This window comes from Prenolepis imparis, unplaced genomic scaffold (genome assembly GCF_030444845.1).
Source record: "Prenolepis imparis isolate NDT839.2.m4 unplaced genomic scaffold, iyPreImpa1.0 SCAF_4, whole genome shotgun sequence".
Classification (NCBI taxonomy): Eukaryota; Metazoa; Arthropoda; class Insecta; order Hymenoptera; family Formicidae; genus Prenolepis; species Prenolepis imparis.
This window is the reverse complement of record NW_028141162.1, coordinates 20,260,739-20,283,151: the sequence shown is the minus strand read 5'-3', so window position 1 is coordinate 20,283,151 and position 22,413 is coordinate 20,260,739.

The following is a 22,413-nucleotide window of genomic DNA, read 5'->3' as shown; positions in this document are numbered from 1 at the left end:
GGATCATCGAGAAAAGGAACTGATACTATCTCTCGAAGCGTGGAAGGGACTCTACGAGCAACGTCACAATATTTAGAATCTGCTTCGAAGCGATTCTAAAGATGCCTACAGTTTTATAAGCGTTGGACCGTTAACAGTGCGAGTTCGTACGATTAACGACGCCAAGTTAATAAGTCTTGAATCTTCAAATGTATGCATGATGATGATCGAATCGACGTTACACCGTATGTTCGATCTCGATCCATGCATTGATGTAACTTTTGACCGATTGGTTAAAATTACCAATACAGTCGATATCAAGTTTACGCAATTTTCAAATATCGCGTCCAATGTAACGAATCCTAAAGAAGTATCAAATGTAATACGCTCTAGCGACGCCTTCGACAAGCATCAGTTCATCGATTGCGAGCTGGCAGCTTTAGTTTTTAGTCCATAATATGTAAGAAAAAAATATTTAAAAGAAGAATAAAGAGTTTTTAAGTCTAAATTATGATGTAATTTCTTTGCATGCATTTCCATTCTCCATCTTTCTCCCACCCGTAAGCAGTCCCAGCTCTCATACGTAGCTCGTTGCATAGTCCTTGCGGGGGATGACGTCATGCGTGGAGGGGGAACGCCAGGCTAGAGACCGAGAGGCTAGGGACCGAGAGGTAGGGACCGAGAGGCTAGGGACCGAGAGGCTAGGGACCATGAGAGAGATAGCGCGAGAGATGACGCGAGGCGCAGCGAGGAGAGAGAGAGAGGCGAACGCGAGAGACAGAGATAGCGAGAGGCGCACGCGAGAGATGATGCAGCGAAGGAGAGCGCGAGGTGTTCGCAAGAGAGAGAATTTAAAAAAAAAAAATTTTTTTTTTCCAATAATAATAATTCTTTTATAATAATATTCTTAATATAAATGGGAGGAAAGAGAGGATTTATTCTAAAGTAAAATATGTGTTTTTATATTTAAAATAATTTTTTTTTATTCATAAAATAGACATGTGTAATATTTATAATTTTGTGTGTGTGTGTATGTGTGTGAATTTAAAATTTAAAATATAAAATATGAAAAGAAATATATATTCAAAAATAAAAAAAAGTATATAAAATTTAAAATATGAAATTTAAGTGGCTGGATAATGGTGGGGCGGCCGAATGCGGATGATGTGGCGGTGACTGCGGTGGCGGCAACTGCGGTAGTGACCAAGCAGAACTCCTGCATAACAGAAAATTTTTATTATTAATCATTTAAAAAATTAAAAATATCAATAATCCGCTCGTATAAATTTCAAAAATTAATAACGTGAATAATAGGCCAACTAAACGAGCACAAAAGCAATAGGATGTTGGAATAATTTTGTTTTTATTATGATAAAGTGAGCGTAAACGTTTCGACCGTACTCGGTCTTTTTCAATACAATTTGAGAACAAAAAATAAAAAAACCAAGAATAAAATAAACTTAGACATAAATATAATATGACGGACGGTTTAAAAATTGAAATTGCATACAAAACTTGATGTCGAACATCGCTTTACGCTGTTAATTACAAAGTTTGAAACAATACTTGCGCGTTTGGTTGTCATAACATGTGTTTAATGGACCCCTCTCTTGAAAAAGTATCGAATCCTAGTTCGTCGTTGCGCGAACGTTCAGATCCGACTCTCCTCGAGACGAGTCCATTTTTCAACCCTTCTGACGAAATTGAATATGTTAAACGGAATCTCTCACTAACTTCCACGGAAAGTCTTATTTAAACTAACTTACATGTCAAAAATTTGTTGTTGAGTCTCAGCAATTTGATGGTTTAATGCGTGTCAATGTTAAAAATAAACTGTTTATATAGTCAAATCGCTTGTCATTTAATCAAGGTTAGCCCTATTTAAACATGTGTTTCACTTAATTCTTCTAGAATTTTATCATAATATTTTTTTCTTCACTTATCTCACTTTATCATAATAAAAACAAAATTATTCCAACATCTTATTGCTTTTGTGCTCGTTTAGTTGGCCTATTATTCACGTTATTAATATTTAAAAAATTTTTTTAAATAAAAATAGCGGTACTTACTATACCCATAGTGCCTCTCTGACAGGTTCAGGAGGGTACGGTTCCTCACCGAACAATTTACGGAGGCAGTACACATCGTCCCATTCATTGTAATCTTCCTCCATGTCACCCCACAGCTGGTCATTGTAATAGCGGTCGTATTCCCGCCCTATCCGCACCCATCTAATATGCACCTCACGCTCCGAAGTATCACAAGTCGTGATACCTGGGTCGATCATCGCGAAATATCATATCGACCCACCTGGGCCGATCATCATGACGCTCAATGTTTTCAAAATTCATTTTTCCACTTTAACTTCACTGTACTTAACTGCACAAACGTTGAAGACTTTATGACAAACGTCGCGGAGACAGACTCTCTCCATAAGTTTCAACCCCCATCCCTCTCAAAATTATCGCAATTCTTCCTTAAAAAATATTAAGGAAAATGTTTCGCTCTCGTTTTTATGAGAGATTTTCCGCGAGGGTACAAAGCTGCTGAACGTCAACACTTTAACATTTGCACCTATAAATAACGTTTGACATGTTCGTCGCAGCGTCGGCCCTAAAATCTTCATTCCTTTCCATAATATCCTAATGATTTTATGGACATTTAATAGACATTTTGTCCATAAAATGAAAAAAAACATAGTTTTATGGATTCTAGAACGCTCCGTTGACAAGTTCGAACAGCCGGACATCGGCGCGTCCGTAATAAAATTATACTAACGAGGGTACAAAATTGTCAATCATCGGCGCTTGTTCTATATCTTTTTGGGAAAATGTCTAAGAACCCTCATAAAAAAGTCGTAAAGATACCATCAATATGATACTACAAATATTGCACTCAGAAAACTCTCCCTCCTTTGTCGAAACATCCCCTTCACCCGCGTGACATCAGCCCCCGCACCATCGAGATTGTTACGTCCTGGAGGGAGATTTTGACGCGTTCTGGCGTGACCTATTAAGGTACGCAATAGAAAGCCTGGCGCGCGGGCCGAGCGGTAGAACACGCGTGGTCAGGACTTATGAAGAGAACGCGACGTCGCAGGACGACATAAACATGTATGCTTACGTATGTGTGCGTAAGGAAGGAAATGTAAGTAGTGAATCTTAAGTACTATATTATTGTTTGAGATAATAAATAATCTTAACTCGATATTCAATAATATATATATGTGTATGTTTATTTTGGAGTTTCTTGAGTGTTGCGCGTTTACATTAATTATTTCCCCAGTTACCTTATCACTTAGACTGCTTTAATTTACATATGTCAATTGATTTTATTTATTAATAATTAATTTATTTTCAATAAGATGAACTAATTCTGTCTTTTATTAATTTACAGGTAGAGAAGGAAGCGGTTATCACCCTGAGAGAGGCGTGACCTTGAGGCTATTGGCAGAGGTTCACCCTTGTAGAGGCGCTCCCCGAGAATTGGGTATAGAACTGGAAGAATTGTTAAGGATCGCTCGCCCTGTTGGAGGCGCTCTAATGGATAGGAGCGGTGCGACGCCCTGTGAGAGGCGCGCGGTAAACGAATGAGTTTTTCATAGAAGGCAGAACTATAATTAGATAAGTATAAAAATTCCTTAAGTAATAATTATTTTTCTTATATAGCAGTCTGAGCTTGTTATTTTACAGATTCAAAACCAGTGCCAATGGAGAGAAGTGAGAGAGATAGTGAAACTCTGTGTCGAGTTAAATATATATTATTTTTGAATCGTGAAACAATTGTTAGTACCGTCACGATACTTTGGTTATTTGATAGTTAAAGCGTTGCGTTAATTAATTATAATGAATTAATTTATAATGTAATTAGTTAAGATATGGTTAGGTAGCGCTCGAGAATAATTATAATAATAAGTTTGATTGATACTTACTATAGATTGTAGGTTTTCAGCAAGTTACTTGTAGAATAAATTTATAGGTAGTTAAGAATAATGAATATTTATTTTATACACCGATTTGTTCTGATCTATCTGTATCTTATAATGACTGAATGACTGAATTACAATTCTTATAATTTGACTAGTATGATAACTATAGTGATATATTAGCTATAATGATGAAGAATAATTAACCTACTATCCCTTGCGAGCGGCGTATATATATACCTCTGGGCTACCCCCAGATTACGGAAACAGGCGGTTACAATAATTCCACGTGTCTCCGAATGATAGGGTCTCGCGAGAGAGTTTGAATATAATAACCGTTGTATTATATTTGCACAGCAACATTTGTATATCTATTTCTAGTCGTGATGTTTTTATCGCTGTTTTTATAATGTATGTTCTTTTAATATTTGTATTTATCAAACAATAAGTGTTTTTATATTGAGTAAATAAAGAATACGTTGATTTCAAATATTCCTGTGTTTTGGTGTTGTTATTTTAAGTGCCCTTGTTTTCATATAGTTGCGAAAAGATATATATATGTATATATGTAATTATTATTATAGAATTTAATAGGGAATATATGTATATATATATATATATATATATATATATATATGTATATACATATATGCGTATGCGTGCCTTTTTATATGAGTATGTATGTACGCGAGTGTATTCGGTAAAATATAATATAGAATTAATAATTACATATGTGTATATATAATTATATAGCCCTTTTGATGCTTATAATACTTATATCTGTATTTAATAATAATATTACTATTGCAAGACTGTTTATTAAAATAATATATGCTTATTACATATTTTAATTATACATATTTATACTTTAGTATTTAATTAATTTAATACTTATCAAGTTTTATTTTAACGTTTCAATCCTGCAATTGACTTAATGCTAGTGTTAGTATTAAAGATAATATAATTCTTAGAATTATCTTAATTTAACATAACATGATTGATTCTCTTAATATATATATATATATATATATATATATATATATTTACAATTAAATATTGTTAAAAAGGAAACGTGGAACGTAAATGTTCCTTAAGTGGTTTTGGATTTCCCGCGCGAGAGAGAGAGTTTCGAGATCTCAGGAGAGAATCGTACAGCTGTGCATTATTGCGGCGGCGCTGATATACGTGCAGTGACAGGGCGCTACTGGCTGTCTCTTTAAATCTGTTTACGTGCAGCGTTGTGTTTATGTTTGATAATTGTCTAAGATAATTAATTCCGTGTGCTGCAGGTGCGCGTTGGGTGAATGAAATTATTATATCTAAGTGATAAGACAATCGTGCGCGTTGCTAGTGGTTCGGGAAGAAGAAAAGAAAATTTTGCGTGACGAGCGGCGGTGGACGTCAAGTGGAGTCGACGGTCGTAACAAGATACCCCCGGCCCGCGTGACGTCATCCCTCGCCTAGGAGAATCCCCCGCGCCCCGCACCCCCCTCGGAGCCTCATGGGTTAGAACCGGCATAGTATACCTATTGTTAATATTCGTTTGAACGTCCGTCGCGTTCCGTTGTCGCGAAATTATTGGTACGCATCTCATTCGTTATATTATATCCTTTTCTTTTTTTTTTATTCCTTTCTATTATATTTTTTTCTAATTTTTTTGTAATAAATTAATTTATTATTATTCTTCAACTTAACTGCGTGGATTATTTATTAACTGTCGAGTCTAATCCATTGTCATCGTTTCTATGTCCGTCAAATCGCGATATTCTTGCAGCCTCTTTTCGTTGGCACAATTTCGTCAATAACATCCTACCCCTCTGCCGTTAGGTGAGCTAGTCAGTCCGTAGCGGAATTTCCGGCCTTGATTTTGCGTTCGTTTCGCGATTATTGGATTGACGCGTGAAAGACCGCGTCTGGCGCCCAAAATTTCATTATCGCGAGAAACACGACCTCTTTTCCGCTGCGGCACACGCGGAACGTCTGATACTTAAGTTCCCCACGTGCATATGAGTGAGAGAATGCAAGTGAGAGAACTTCCTTCTTTTCTTCCCTTTTTTGTTGACGGCATCCCGCTCCTATAAAAAGAGCCGTCATAATATGTGTGTCTATATATATATATATATATATATATATATAAATTTTATAGTTGCACACACATATACATATTTCTAAATTTTATTATTAATAACAATTATATAATTATATTATTATATGTATATAATTTTTAATCTTTTTACGTAAGAAAAATATATAATTAATATTTTTTTTATGTATAATTTAATCAATATTTATTAACTCTATCTCATCCCGTAAACCATGATCGTACAGGGTCCCATCCTGAGTAAAGAAAAATTCTCGTGTTAAAAAGGAATCACTGACCGGACGGCATTTAAATAGCATAAGGCGCCAATACACGACGCGTGACTCGGCGAGCCTTGCGCAGCTCGTACAAGCTCGTCAATTCGTCTTATTACAAACCTTTATTGTTCTCACGGCACGTTAATTCGCGAATCCCGCGCCGCTTGTCATGCTGTACGAACTTTAAAGAAACTCATTTGTCATTTAAAAATGTCTAGTCAACGAGAACGCATCATTGCTTGTGCAGCAGCTTGCTACGTATTGATGAGTGGTGATTATTTGTTGAAGAAAAAAAACGTAAAAGACGGTGGTGGATGGTATCATAAAATAAAAGTCGGGCTACGTAAGTTTTATATATATTCACTTATAATGTTTTTGAAACGTGCAAATGATTCATACTATTTTTGATAGTTATGCCTTATTACAGATATAACGCGACGGACATGCTATACGATTTGATGAAAGAACCTTCTGGTAAATTCCAAAATTTCTACAGAATGTCAGCAGCAGATTTTGAATATCTACTCAATAAAATTGGCCCATAAATCGCGAAGACCGACACTAATATGAGAAAGTGTATCCCTGTTCAAGAAAGACTTGCTGTGGCACTCCGATTTTTGGCTACTGGAGACAGCTACACAAGTCTGTCTTATTTATTTTAATTTTCGGTACAAACGGTTTCTAAATGTATTGATGAAGTATGTAGTGCTTTGATACAAGAATTACAAGAGGAAATAAAGGTAAGTAATAATTTGGTATTAGAGATTTGATATTAGATTTATTGAAATTAAACTGAAACCTTCTTTGCTATCAACTAAAGGTACATATAAATCTTTGAAAAAAAATTTAAACTCAATTATATAAATCAAATCGCTTATTTTAAATGACAGATGTCTGTTGTTTCATTATTATCTCGGTTCTCTTGCAACATATCGTCTAATGATGGTTGTGAGTAAGACTGAGAAGAAAGTGGAAATCCTGGTGATGGTTGTGAGTGAGAATGGGGAGATGGTTGTGAGTAAGACTGAGGAGAAGGTGGAAATCCTGATAATGGTTGTGAGTGAGAATGCGGAGAAGGTGGAAATCTTGGTAATGATTGTGTATGAGAATGCAGGTATGGTGGATTATGATGATGAACTTCTTGTGGAGTCGCATATTGAAAATTTTTAATATGTGCAAGACTACTTTGTGAAGATGGTCTATTCTGTTGCTTAAGACGATACATTATATTATCAATCTCGTACATAGCAATTTCACGAGTGTTCTCGTTTAAAGCTCTCAATTTCTTGCATAGTAATTCGGTATAATACAAGGAACATTCATCTGAATCAGGCTTCTCGCTCATAATCTTCAAAATATGATATGCCTCGTCCATACGTTTTTCTGTATTGCTTTTCTTCTCAACTTTTCGTTTTTTATTGCTACTCATTCCCGCATCAGCAGGAATTTTGAAGGGATCCAAACTGGAAGTACTCTAACTGAAAGTTAAAGATTGTGATTCAGTCAGACCAATATTATTTTCTGTCATTTTTACACCAGTGAACTCATGATCTTGCGTTTCAGTCTCATCATCTTCAATATCTGCCGCAATCTTAAACAAGAAAATAATTTTTTCAATTTGTTTTTAGCTGCCTAAAACTCCAAACGAATGGTTAAAGATAACAAAGGAGTACAAAAGCTTATGGAATTTCCCTCACTGCCTTGGTGCTATAGACGGGAAACATATTGTGATTCAATGTTCTACACATAGTGGATCAGAATTTTATAATTATAAGGGTACTTTTAGCGTGGTGCTATTAGCTTTAGTGGACGCTAATTATTGCTTTACTTTTGTGGATATTGGGTGCCAAGGCAGAATTAGTGACGGAGGCGTTTTCCGGAATTCATCTTTATTCGAAAAATTGGATCGAAAATTATTAAATCTTCCGCCCAATAACCCGCTGCCACTTAAAGAAAAACCTTTACCTTACGTATTTGTGGCAGATGATGCATTTTCCTTAACTGTAAATATGATGAAACCCTATCTCGACGTTTATGACAAGGGAACCAAGCAAAGAGTTTTCAACTATCGACTATCGTTCTCGCCGAGTTATGGAAAATGTTTTTGGAATAATGTCATCCGTTTTCCGAGTATTGAGAAAACCAATACTACTGTCACCAGAAAAGACTACAAATGTTGTAATGGCTTGCGTTTTATTACATAATTTTTTAAGGAGAAGTAAATCTTCAAATTTGTTATATTCACCGATCGGTACGTTTGATACGGAAACAGATGGTCAGTTTCAAGTAGGATTATGGCGAAATGATCAAGATGAAATAACTTCTCTAATGCCACTCCGTAAAGTGGCTAGAAAATCAGGGCTTGAAGCCAAAACTGTTAGAGATACATTTGCTGAATATTTTACTACATATGACGTGATACCATGGCAGGATAAATATTGATTATTATATTTACTTATAATTACTCATATTACTTACATTTATTTATAAGAATATTATTTGTAGGAAACAAAATATTGTAATATGTGCGAATTGCCTAAAGATACTGATGTATTGAGTTAAAAAATAAATATTCAAACTTACCTCTGAACTTTTCGTTTTCCTCGGGCTGTACACTGATTGAAGAAATTTAGCCATTTGTTCGTATGCAAACCAATCTTGCTTAAATACTTCATCTGTACCACTACCCGTTTTCATACTAGATTTTACTTTTGTATGCAGTTTACGATACGTAGCCATTAATGCATCCTTCTTTTTCTTTAGATCTTTTAAGGAATAGTTACCGCTAAACTTCATTTCGATTTCTTTCCAAGGACAGCATTTCTGTCCTTATGTCTTTCGTGTTTGGAGTTCCAAATGATAGGCTGTTGTTCATACAAGTGTAAAAACTCCGCTACTAATTCATTTGACCAATCCATATTGCAGCAATTACATATTACTTTTTTGAGCTCTAGACGATGACTGAAGGAAGAAATTGTACGCGCGCTTTGTACAAACCACAAACTTCTTCGAGCCTGTGTGAACGCGTTCACGGGACAAGCGACAAGCGGCGCGTTTCCTTTGACTTGTGTCATACTTACTGACGCGCCGCGCCAAGTTTTGTCGCGCTAGTCTATTCACACGGCTCGCAGCGCGGCAAGTCCCGAGCCAGACTCGCCGAGTCACGCGTCGTGTATTGGCGCCTTAAGAGTGATCTTATCGGTTGTTAACTTATTTGGGCCCAAGAATGTTTGTTCGGCTCGAACAGATGCACAATATGGCGTCGCGTTGGCTGAGGTAAAAGTTTAGCTATGTCCTCTCGCTGATTCCTCTTTTCTTTTGAGTCAGGACGCGACGCAAGGTTTTCATCAAAAAATGTTTCATTCACCAAAGTTGTAAGATTTCGAGAGAAACATCTTGTCGTAAACATAGTCTTATTCTAGATGGAAACATTTTTGAAATTTCAAGATCATCTCATTATTTTTTTTAAACGGAACCACTATAATTTTCTTAACAAATATTTATTTATAATAACTTAACAAATATGTATTTATTTTTAAAATGAATGCATTATTTGAAATAGAACATCCTATATATGGCTTAATTAATTCTTTTCTCTTAATATTTTTTTATTTCTGCAAAAAATAATCACAAGTTTCTCACATTTATTTGATATTAAATTATTGAAGAACTCTCTATTTCTTTTAAAATTATATAAAAAGTATTTATATGTACTTCTATCAAAATTGATTTAATTTCTTTTCATTTTTTAATAAAAAATAAATTACTTCTCTTGTAATCTATAATGTTATTTATATAAAAATTAATGTTGCGATGCATATTTATTACAAGATTTTATTATTACTATAAATCATAAACTTTTTTTCACGTTGTAATTTTCAATTTAATACAATTTCTTGTTTTAAAATTATGCAATTATGACAACAGCAATTTTAATCAATTTTCATTATCTTCCGATTCTCAGTTTACAAATAATTTGTAATTCGAAAAAAGGCTGTCCCAAAGCTTTCCCAAATGTCATATAATAGTATTAATTGAATAATGAAAACGTTTTAAAATTCATGTCAGTTATGTGTGAATTTTACATATATGTAGCTCTTTATATAAAGAGCAAAAATAATTGTGAATAAAAGGTGATTGTAACGCTGCGAATTGAATTACTTTATTATTACACGTCTTCTCTGGCATCAAGGGTACCTTTTATCACATCTATGATACTGGATGCAGCACTAACATTTTATACTCAATCATCTGATGATCTCTTACCGCAAACTCCGTGAAAAGACAGCAATCCTCCCTTAGTCAAGTAAATATAGAGAGAAAATATATATTTAATTAAAAAAAAAAATGAAATATAACATTCATATTGTGCAATGTTTAGTTCAAATTAATTCGAATTTATTCGATGTTTTACAAAGATAGAGAGGAACAAAAGTTTACAGAGTTCTCAGCTAGGATGTCCCCAAAATCCTTTAAACATACTGTTAAAATTCCTTGGTGATTTTTGTATTTTTTATGTTTTCGTCCTTTCTTTTGTTCAACGAAAAGTGATATATCATCTCTAACGCCGAAAACTGTTTCGTATAAAAAAACATGTTCTCTCTTTGGCCCTGCGCACAATAAAGAAAATATTATGAATATATAAGAAAAAGTGGGGCAAAACCAGGTACTTTTTTGGATTTGTCTTCCTACAAAAAATCAAAAGACAAAAAAATCTACTGACCGTTAGTAGTGTTTAGTAAACCTTAAATTATGAGAAAATAAGGCTAGTTGCTGAAAAAAAAAATTTGTTTATCAAGGACAAGATTTTTCGAAGTAGTCAAAATATTCGGGTTTGCCCTATCGGATAAAACCAGATACTCATTTAAAAGCGTATAAATCAACGTGTAATTATAAAATCTTGATTTATTTAAATCATATTACAATATAAAAATGCACAGAGAGAATTTTCTCTTAGAATTTATCCTAAAAATCATCGTGAGACAATATGGTATGGAAAGAATTTTATGAGAATTTCTTTGATTAATATTTATCACAATAAAAAAAAATATATTTATCACAATAAAATATAAAATATGTTTAATTAATTTTACTAAAAGTAGGGGAGACCGGGGCGAAGTCGTTACCTTTTTTTAATGCCGGTTTTTAACAACAAAATAAATAATTTTAGTGAAATGTGGTGTACTGTTGTAAAGAGTGAATCCTTGGATATAATATTTATCTGGGTATTTTTGATCTACATCGCTTTGTTCAATTGGTATAGAGTAAAAATCACAAAGGTGCAAAAATTGAAATGTCAAAATTGCCGGGGCGGAGTCGTCACCTCCCTGGGGCGGAGTCGTCACTCATTCTCAGACTGGATTTTAAATGAAAATACATAATTTCGATCATGATAAACGATAGAATACATTTTATTAATTATTTTTAATAGAAAAATTTAAACATTTATTAATAAAATACACGATAAAAATAATTACAAGAAAATCAATTTTCTGTTTCGTCATCAATGTCACTGAAACAGTTCAAGCAGATAAAAACAGAGTCTGACGATCGTACGCACTTGTTGTGTGCCCTACGCTTGCACTGTTTCTCATCAGCTCTGTTTCCTGTCATCTCTGAGCACACGCAGCACACATTATTTAAGTCGTCGCTATGACGACTTCACCCCGGTGGCTTGGTGACGACTTCACCCCGGACACAGATTTCAAGTTTAGTGTCGCTCATAAAATATTATACATAAACAATAATAAGAAAAAATTTACTGCATTCGTGTTCAGCATGCATTACTCTTTAGAGTCACTTATCTTGAGATTTGAAGAGAAAATAATATTTAAAATATTAAAAATTTTTGATGCGCAAAAAATTTCACTTTTGACTACTGAAAATACGTTTGTCGTAATAAAAATCACAACATGACAAATAACTTCACTAAACTCCGTTGGTCACGTGGACATCATAAATAGTGTTTATAATTTTAACAACGAGTTCACATAACATATAGATTTCGAGATAACTGTATTATCGAGTTAGCATTATTTATTATCTCAAGCAATAATATAGTACTTAAGATTCACTACTTACATTTCCTCCCTTACGCACACATACGTAAGCATACATGTTTATGTCGTCCTGCGACGTCGCGTTCTCTCCATAAGTCCTGACCACGCGTGTTCTACCGCTCGGCCCGCGCGCCAGGGTTTCTATTGCGTACCTACATAGATCACGCCAGAACGCGTCAAAATCTCCCTCCAGGACGTAACATATAACAATTTAAAAAATTGGTAACAGCGTGGTGGGATTATCCGACTTTATTAGGACAACCATCATTAGCTAATAGGTAGCACTCATATAAACTGGATCGACACAATAAGAATAACCTTCCACAAGTTCACTTTCATAATAAGCGCTCTGAAACAAACAAATTAAGAATATCAATTAATATAACTTTGTAACTCAAAGTATTAACTACAAATATTATTTATCACATACGTATATAAATACGAGAACAAATACTTCACACATAATATTAATTATACACAATAAGAAATTAACGAAGCACGAATCTTATTATTTATTATAACTATATTACGAAATTATAAAAATTAATTATTATATATTTATTATACATTCATAAAACTACACAACATTATTTATATAAATACACATCTTACGAAACCACTTAGCATTCTACGAACATACTACTACTATTATAAATATTATTTATTAAACATCGCACAAAATTATTTACGAAATTATACATTATACGAAACAATAAGATTTTACGAACATATTTATTAACAAATATTACTATTATACTACAAACACATCGATTATTTATTAACATTCACAAACACTTCGAATATTTAGTAACATTTACAAATAAAACTTTACATAACTATAAATATTAAAAATGGATCGTTCAGGGGAACCCTCAATTCACGTCGCGAGAAACGAAGATCGCGTCAATTACGAAATTGCATTTAAAGAAATGCTCGAAAAAGAAGCTGAATTATGTAAACGCACGGAAATGCTCGAAAATATGATGCGTGCATTAACGAATAATTTTACCACGTCCACTCCTACAGAAGCAACCACAAGTTCGAATCTTACCTTTAGTTTTCCAAATCCAGTAACCGCAACGAATGGTTTTCCGCAACAAGCAGGATATCCGAAATCCTATCTCCAAAGCGCTCTTGAACTCGTACCAAAATACGATGGGCACAATATTCCTGTTTGGCAGTTCGCAAGAGCCTGTAAAAGAGCAAAAGAATCAGTATCTTTGGTAGATGAAGCACTCTTGTACGCATGTTACGCAATAAATTAACTCACCACGCGTATCTCGCCGTAGAAGACGAAATTCACACAACGGTAGAAAGATTCGTCGATTGTCTGAAACGCACCTTCGGATCCGGTAGAAGCTCGAATTACTACCGCGGACAGCTGAGTATGGTCTATAAAAAAAACGAGCACATTTTAGATTATATAGATCGCATTAAAGATTTAAGAACAGCAATAATTGAAGGAGATCAGACTAACCTTAATAGATTATTAAATGAAGTAGAACTCGCGTCCATCGAATCATTCGCCCTCGAAGCTTTTTACGAAGGCCTCCCACGCGAATACAGGACAGAACTTCGCGCAGAAGGTTATCACAGCTTCCTCGACGCTTGCTCAAAAGTGCTCGTGATTCACAAACGCCTCGAAAGAGAAGATACAAGAAATAAACCTCCCCGCAATTTTCGAGACAACTCCGCAACTTCGAATCCAATGCAAACGTCCCAACGTAATTCTCCTATTTCCTCGAACGTACCATCCAGTCCTCCAGCAAACGGAGCTCAGAAAATATGTAGTTACTGTAAAAGAATCGGACATTTAGTACACGAATGTCGCACAAAACAATACCACGAAAGGTTTAGCAATAATAATAATAATTTTAACAATAATAACTCTAGCAACAATAATAATAATTACCATAATAATAATAACTTTGGAAATAATAATAACTTTAACAATAAAAATAATTATACAAATAATATACCTCCGCGAAATACGGGAAACCGCTCAGAGGTCTCGGACAACAGGGCACCCCGAGACCTTGGCAAAGCCCTGTCAACTCATCACATGGAGAGCAACTCAGGTCCCTCCATATCCTCAAGGGAGACGACGGAATAGTACCCGCTGTCGAACTCGAATCTCCATCCTTCCGGGGACCCATTGCCTTCATGCTCGACACAGGAGCACAGCCTAATATAATAAAAAAAGGATGTATTAATTACAATATTCAAATTAATAACAACGATATAATTCAACTCACCGGTATCACTGAAAATATTGTCAACACTCTAGGCTCCATAACTGCTCATATCTCGCACGCACCGGTGACGTTCCACGTTGTACCCGACGAATTTCCTATAATAACACAAGGAATTCTAGGATCAACATTTTTTACAGAACATAATGCATGTATAAATTACGGCAATCAATCAATCACATGGTATAATTGCTCATTTCAATATAAAAATAAAGAATCAATAATCGTACCTCCGCGTACAAATTCAGGAGTCACAATTCGCATCTCGAATCCAGAGATCAAAACTGGTTACATTCCTCGCCTAAGAATAAACTGCGATGGAGTTTACGCCGGAGAATCGGTTGTAACCTGTATAAACGATAAAGCATACATTAGAATCATCAACACTTTAGATGATCCAATCGAATTTTTCATACCAACAATCAAAATTTTGGAAATTGCGGAAATTTCAAAGAATCCGCCTAATAATAATAACAATAATTATAATAAAACAAAAATATTACCTCAATCCGCAGCAGAGACTGCATCCAAAAGCGCTGAATCCGCTTCTAATACGCAAATCGCGTCCAATCAACCTATAAACAATTACAAAAACAATTATAAAAATAGTTCTAAGCAACCACGCAACGAAAAATCTTACAAAAATTCTTTAAAATACAATTCTCACCTCTCTCCTATCGGCGCGCAAACGCGAGCCGCTGATTCAGATCAGCATCCTCACGGGCAAGAGCACTGCCTTCCGTCTGGCGCATCGAGGTGCGTCGTCGATCTCGATCGACATCCTCAAATTACCCCTCCTCTCCTTGCATCCTCCCCTAAAACAAAAATGATTTCAAAATCAACAAATGTCTCCACACATGCAAATGAATCTTCCTCTATTTATACTTACTCTTCACAAATTATCGCCACAAAAGGTGAATCCTCTACTACGCCAGCAGACGACACTGACGTACTCGCTCTGGTGCAAACTCTATTCCAAGGTGATGACCTGATGAATCCAGGCACTCCTTCTCTCACAAATCTTATCTCTTACTCTCCCCCTCTACTCGCAATCGCGAACTATTCTTCTTCATGTGTGGCTGCAACAAACGAAAAAAGAAATCATATTAATGAGAATTTGCATACTTTTTCAGGAACGATCGTCGAAAACGAATCGGAACCAAATCCAACAGATATTAACACCAGCAACAAGGGTGCTAATATCATAATAAATAAAAATAAAATTTCAAATCAATATATCAACGCGTGTAATTATAAAAGAACTTTGCAAAACAGTAACAATGAAGACGATAGTATCAACAATATTAACGAATCATTGTTCATTAGTAATATATATGACGAAAAATTGGCAAAACGAATTAAGGTTAACGAGAATTATAAAAATTTACATAATAAAAAAATCGAAATCACAAAACATGATTTAGATCCGGAAGAACATTGTAAAAACGATAGAATAAATAAGATTATACATTTATTACGACTCGATCATCTTAATGACATTGAAAAAGATAATATTATTAATTTAATTCAAAAAAATAGCGACCGATTCCATTTAACGGACGAATATTTAGGAAAAACAAATATTGTAAAACATAAAATAATCAGTAACGACGAAATACCTATACATACCAAGCAGTATCGATTTCCGCCGATACACCGTCAAGAAATCACCAACCAAGTAAACGAATTACTTCAGAAGAAGATTGTAGAACCATCGACGTCACCGTATAACTCACCTGTATGGATCGTTCCAAAAAAATCGTATTCTATGGGAAACAAGAAATGGCGCATGGTTATCGACTATAGAAAAATAAACGAAAAAACACTAGGAGATGCTTACCCATTGCCAAATATTTGCTAATATACTCGATCAACTCGGCGGAGCGAAATATTTCTCAGTGCTCGACCTCGCCAGTGGATTTCACCAAATACCAATGGACACCGCAGATGCTCACAAGACAGCTTTCTCGACGCCACACGGACACTATCAATTTTCACGAATGCCATTCGGTCTCAGAAACGCATCCGCAACGTTCCAACGATTGATGGATCAAATACTGACCGGCCTGCAAGGAATAGAATTATTAGTTTACATGGATGACATCGTAATATATGCAAGTTCATTAGGCGAGCACGATATCAAAATGAAAAAACTAATGCAAAGACTCAGAGCCGCAAATTTAACGTTACAACCAGACAAGTGCGAATTTTTACGACACGAAGTCGCTTTCCTCGGACACATTATCACCGATGATGGAGTTCGTCCAGATCCTCAGAAAATAAATTCTGTCAAGAATTTTCCAGTCCCACGCAACGCGAAAAACGTGCGACAATTCCTCGGTTTGGCAGGATACTACCGCCGTTTCATCCCTGATTTTTCGCGGATCACCAAGCCATTATCAGATCTTCTGAAGAAGGATATAAAATTTATATGAAAAACCGAAATCCAAAACGCTTTCGACACTCTACGCGAATCATTATGTAAGGAACCGATACTACAGTTCCCCGATTTTAATAGAGATTTTGTACTCACCGCAGACGCATCCGATTACGCAATAGCTGGTGTATTAAGCCAAGGACAAATAGGGCAAGATTTACGCATCGCATATGCCTCCAGAGTACTTAACGCCGCTGAAAAAAATTATTCAACTATTGAAAAAGAACTTCTCGCTATCGTATATTGCGTAGCTCACTTTAGACCATACCTTTACGGGCGCAGATTCTCGTAACGGATCATCAACCACTCACATGGATACACAGGGTCAAGGATCCCATATCTCGACTCATGAGATGGCGTCTGAAATTAGAAGAATACGACACAGTGATATACAAAACAGGAGCTTCTAACAAAAATGCAGATGCATTATCTCGAAATCCGATAAATAATATTACTTATCTTTCCTCGTATCCTGTTGAAAAACGACCTCGAATCCTATTCGAGACTGGAATGTTCGAAAATTCCGACGACGAAGAAGCTCTCGAACCGCTATTAAAGATGCCAACGAGCAGCCTCTACACACAGCATCACGACGATGTAACAGAAGAATCCGACACCTCAGATATCTTCACCGTTCCACGAGAACGTCCACCTGCAAAACCACCTGACAAACAACAAGAGAAAATTGTCAGATTTGCCGAAACCGTTGACGAACAAAATAATTACGAAAAAGAAATTAAGAACTTTAAGTTAAACGAACCAAGTGACCAACAGTCAGATCTCGAATTCTTGCAACTTTAATTCCTCCGGATCAACCATTAGAAATACAGCTTGAACCGACAGAAGACTTCTCCGAAGACGATTTAGAGATGAACAGCGAAGACGAGCCAATCGATGAAATATTCCCCGAAGAGGACCTACAACCAGAAAGAAACCAAATTTCACAACGTAATTTTCAATGCCGATTTAAAGAAAGCAACACAGCGATAACTAACCTGGACGACAATATTGTAATTTTTGTTACTGTTGATAAAAATCCTCTAGACAACGGAGCACACGAATTACTGCAATCAGGAAATATGCCTCCTCTCGAATCACTCACGCTTGGAAGAGCACGCGTCTATCCTTCCATGCATCCTAGGCGGCACATTATCATTCTATCTATAAAAGAAAGAATGAATACACAATTAGACGAAATTATATTAAATGAATGTCTTAAGTCTTTACGCGACGTAATAATTGAATTAAATATATGTACGATAAGCCTGCGTAAAGTCGAAAGATTAGATACAATACCTTGGAGACAACTATATTTCTCGTTGCGAAACACTCTCGCCGATGATTCCGTCACCATCACATGCTGTCATGGATGCACGACAACACCGGCCGTAGAAGAACGCAACTCTATTATTAACGAACACCACGCATCAGCCGTCGGTGGACATAAAGATGTAACAAAGACGTACCTGCGAATTAAACAAAAATTTAACTGGCCGAATATGAAAAAAGAAATACAAGAATACATTAGAAAATGTCGTTCTTGTCAAACTATGAAACTAGTAAGAAGAAAAACTCGACAACCAATGTTACTCACCGATACTCCAGGAAGAGCCTTCGATAAAGTCGCACTCGACATCGTCGGACCATTCAAAACCACCCCTCAAGGAAACACCTACGTCTTGTAAGATCTCCTCACGAAGTATTCAATCTATGCTCCTGTCCCGGATGCTACGGCAGAAACGACAGCAGAAGCATTCATTAATTGTTTCATTTGTCGATTTGGTTGTCCAAGAAGTATACTCACCGACCAAGGATCGAACTTCACCAGTCGCTTTATGAAAAATATAACGAAAAAGTTTCGCATCCAACACTTCCGCACTACCGCATATCACCCTCAATCCAACGGATCACTCGAACGCTCACACATCGTACTAGTAGAGTACCTGAAATGTTTTATGAAGAAAGAAGAATTTTGGGACGAATATATTGAACGAGCAAGTTTTTCATACAATACCGCTGTACACGAAGGAACAGGATACACTCCACACTAATTAATTTTCGGTTATCCAGCAAGGATTCCATCCAGTTTCAACTGCGAAGAAGAACCTGAAACATATAATTCGTATTTAGCTAATTTATTTGAAAAAATTCGCGATTTACAAGAATCCGCCAGAAACAATTAATAAAATAATTTAATAAAAGCAAAAGAAAAATCTAAAATTCGTTATCATCAACGTATTAATATTGTAAAATTTAAAATAGACGACTACGTATTCTTAACAAATGAACAAAAATGTAACAAATTTAGTAAAGAATATCTCGGTCCGTACCGCATAATAGAAGTTTTCGAAAACGGAAATGTAAAAATACAGATAGGAAATACGATGAAAGTTGTACACACGAATAGGATCAGAAAAGCTTACTATAGCGAACCAGGATGATGCATTCTCTGTTACAGATGTTTCCTCTAATTTACTTCATCCTCCTGGGTCGTTTCAGCAACGCTCTAATAGGATACGACTGCGAAACGCCGTATGACAATGGCACCACAGTGTCATTGCTCGATGACAATACTTGTCATATAAACGAAGGAGATCTTCTATACCGCGATATATATGAAACTGCTGCATCACCCCAGAGTCACTACGGTAGATGTATTGACCTGCAGAATTGAAATTGAATATATTATAAACAATTCAAATTATAAAGATATTAATTATAAAACTACAGTAAGAAATAAGCGACATTACATACCTATAAGTTTAACTTAATACGCATATATACACGCATATAAAAGATTTCAGTTCGGAAATTTTACTTTCCATGGTCTCTCTGTAAACGACGTGAATAGCCGTTTAATTCCTTTAAATAATCGTCACGTAAACAGATTTAAAGAGACAGCCAGTAGCGCCCTGTCACTGCACGTATATCAGCGCCGCCGCAATAATGCACAGCTGTACGATTCTCTCCTGAGATCTCGAAACTCTCTCTCTCGCGCGGGAAATCCAAAACCGCTCAAGGAACATTTACGTTCCACGTTTCCTTTTTAACAATATTTAATTGTAAATATATATATATATATATATATATATATAGTAAGAGAATCAATCATGTTATGTTAAATTAAGATAATTCTAAGAATTATATTATCTTTAATACTAACACTAGCATTAAGTCAGTTGCAGGATTGAAACGTTAAAATAAAACTTGATAATTATTAAATTAATTAAATACTAAAGTATAAATATATATAATGAAAATATGTAATAAGCATATATCATTTTAACAAACAGTCTTGCAATAGTAATATTATTATTAAATACAGATATAAGTATCAAAAGATATAAGCATCAAAAGGGCTATATAATTATATATACACAATTATATATGTAATTATTAATTCTATATTATATTTTGCCGAATACACTCGCGTACATACATACTCATATAAAAAGGCACGCATACGCATATATGTATATATATATGTCCAGAGGCAGTTTTCAGGACATTTTTATACTACCTGATTTTATTATCTTATATTACGCAAAACATTAATAGATACCTATATATATCTCTCTTTTATTTTTATATGCTGTATTTTCTTTGGCCAATTTAGTTATATATGGATGGGCAGTTTTCCGGACTTTCTTTTATTTTGTATATATTACGCTACAAACGGTATAGAATCACTTTCCATCAATAGAAATACATTTAGGAAATAGAATCTAATAATTTTAATTATAAGAAATTGCGTTTAATATTTATCAAAGGCAAAATATAATAATGTACTAAAATATGCCCTTTTGTAGCTATACAACTTTATATAAAGCCGCGGTTTCCAGGACATAATAATATTTTTGATATTTATTGTTATACAATAGAAATATCTGTAACTTTTTTAATAATAGTAATAATCATTATTCAATTTCAAAAATTACATTGCAAGAGATTCAGTTATTTAATACTAAATCTATTGAAAGTTATTATATAATGTTCCGAAAACTGCCACTATATATAGTATGTGGCAGCTTTGAGGACCGAAAAATCATTGACAATGTCTGTGTTTGGAACACTAACAATAAGCGTAATATGAAGACAAATAGTTACTTAAATAATTAATATTTGATAATTTAAGGAATTTCTCTTTATATAATTTTTATATATCTGCCACATGTATCTGTAACAGTCAATTGCGGTACCTGGGTCTATTTACTAGAGATTATGAAGTTATTAGTGAAAGTAAAAGTTGTTAGATTACCAAACATTAATTTCGGTCATTTATTTAATTGTCTTAATATTATTCTTAACTTTTAAGGCATTGACTATGATTTATCTAAAGACCTCAAAACTGCCACATTATCATACAATGGCAGTCTCCGGGACATAATTATTTTCAATACATAAGTATAATAAGATGTATAATATTACATAATCGAATCACACACATGTGATTTTAGAAAATGAATAATGACTATTAATATAGTTGTATAAATAGTTATTGTATATATAAAAAAATAGTTATTAAAGGATGTTAGGTTAGGTATAGACATCAACAATAACAATAAATATCAGTTCAATCTATTTTATTGGTAGTGCAGTTATGAAAGTGTAAAAAATATAATGTGCAATTCGTTTTGGAGTTGTATTCCAGCTGCTATGTTCGATTTTTATGTGTCAACATTCATTGTTGGGGTTTATATTAGTTTTAGTTTTGCGAACGGTTTGTTTTATACGAAATTAAAGTTATATTAATTATTATATTAATGATAAAAGAATATCAATTGCAAATTATATGAATGATGGTAATGTGTATTGTATATGTATGTACGAATTAGAAGTTGTAACAATAATATTTTTACTTTTACGAATGATTTAATGTTATAAATATATATAATGTGTCAATTAAATATTACATTTAACAACTAAAGATTTTTCTTAAAAATAAATGACTTGTTTTTAATGTATATCTGACCATATGTGGACCTGAAAACATCTAAAATTTTCAAGATAAGCACATTTTTATACAAATAAATGTTGCCATTGTATACATATAGCTATATATTAAATTTACAATGCATACTTGCATATTATGTTCTTTACACTTTCATAATTTAAATTAAGTTAATTTAAATTAAGCAAATTTATGATACTTGTTACTATTGATTTATGTTACTATTAATTTATACGTAACATCGTTTTAATAATTAATAGCATTATTCTATTTCGAAAGTTACAATGCAACAGACTCAGTCTTTATTATTAGATCTATTGAAAATAGTAATGTTCCAGAAGTTGCCATTGTATAGAATGTTGCAGTTTTAAGGATTGATAAGAATCAGAAAGAGCATAGTTGATGTCTGCGTTTTAGAACAATTATTTAATTGTAAGTAATTAATGTCGAAA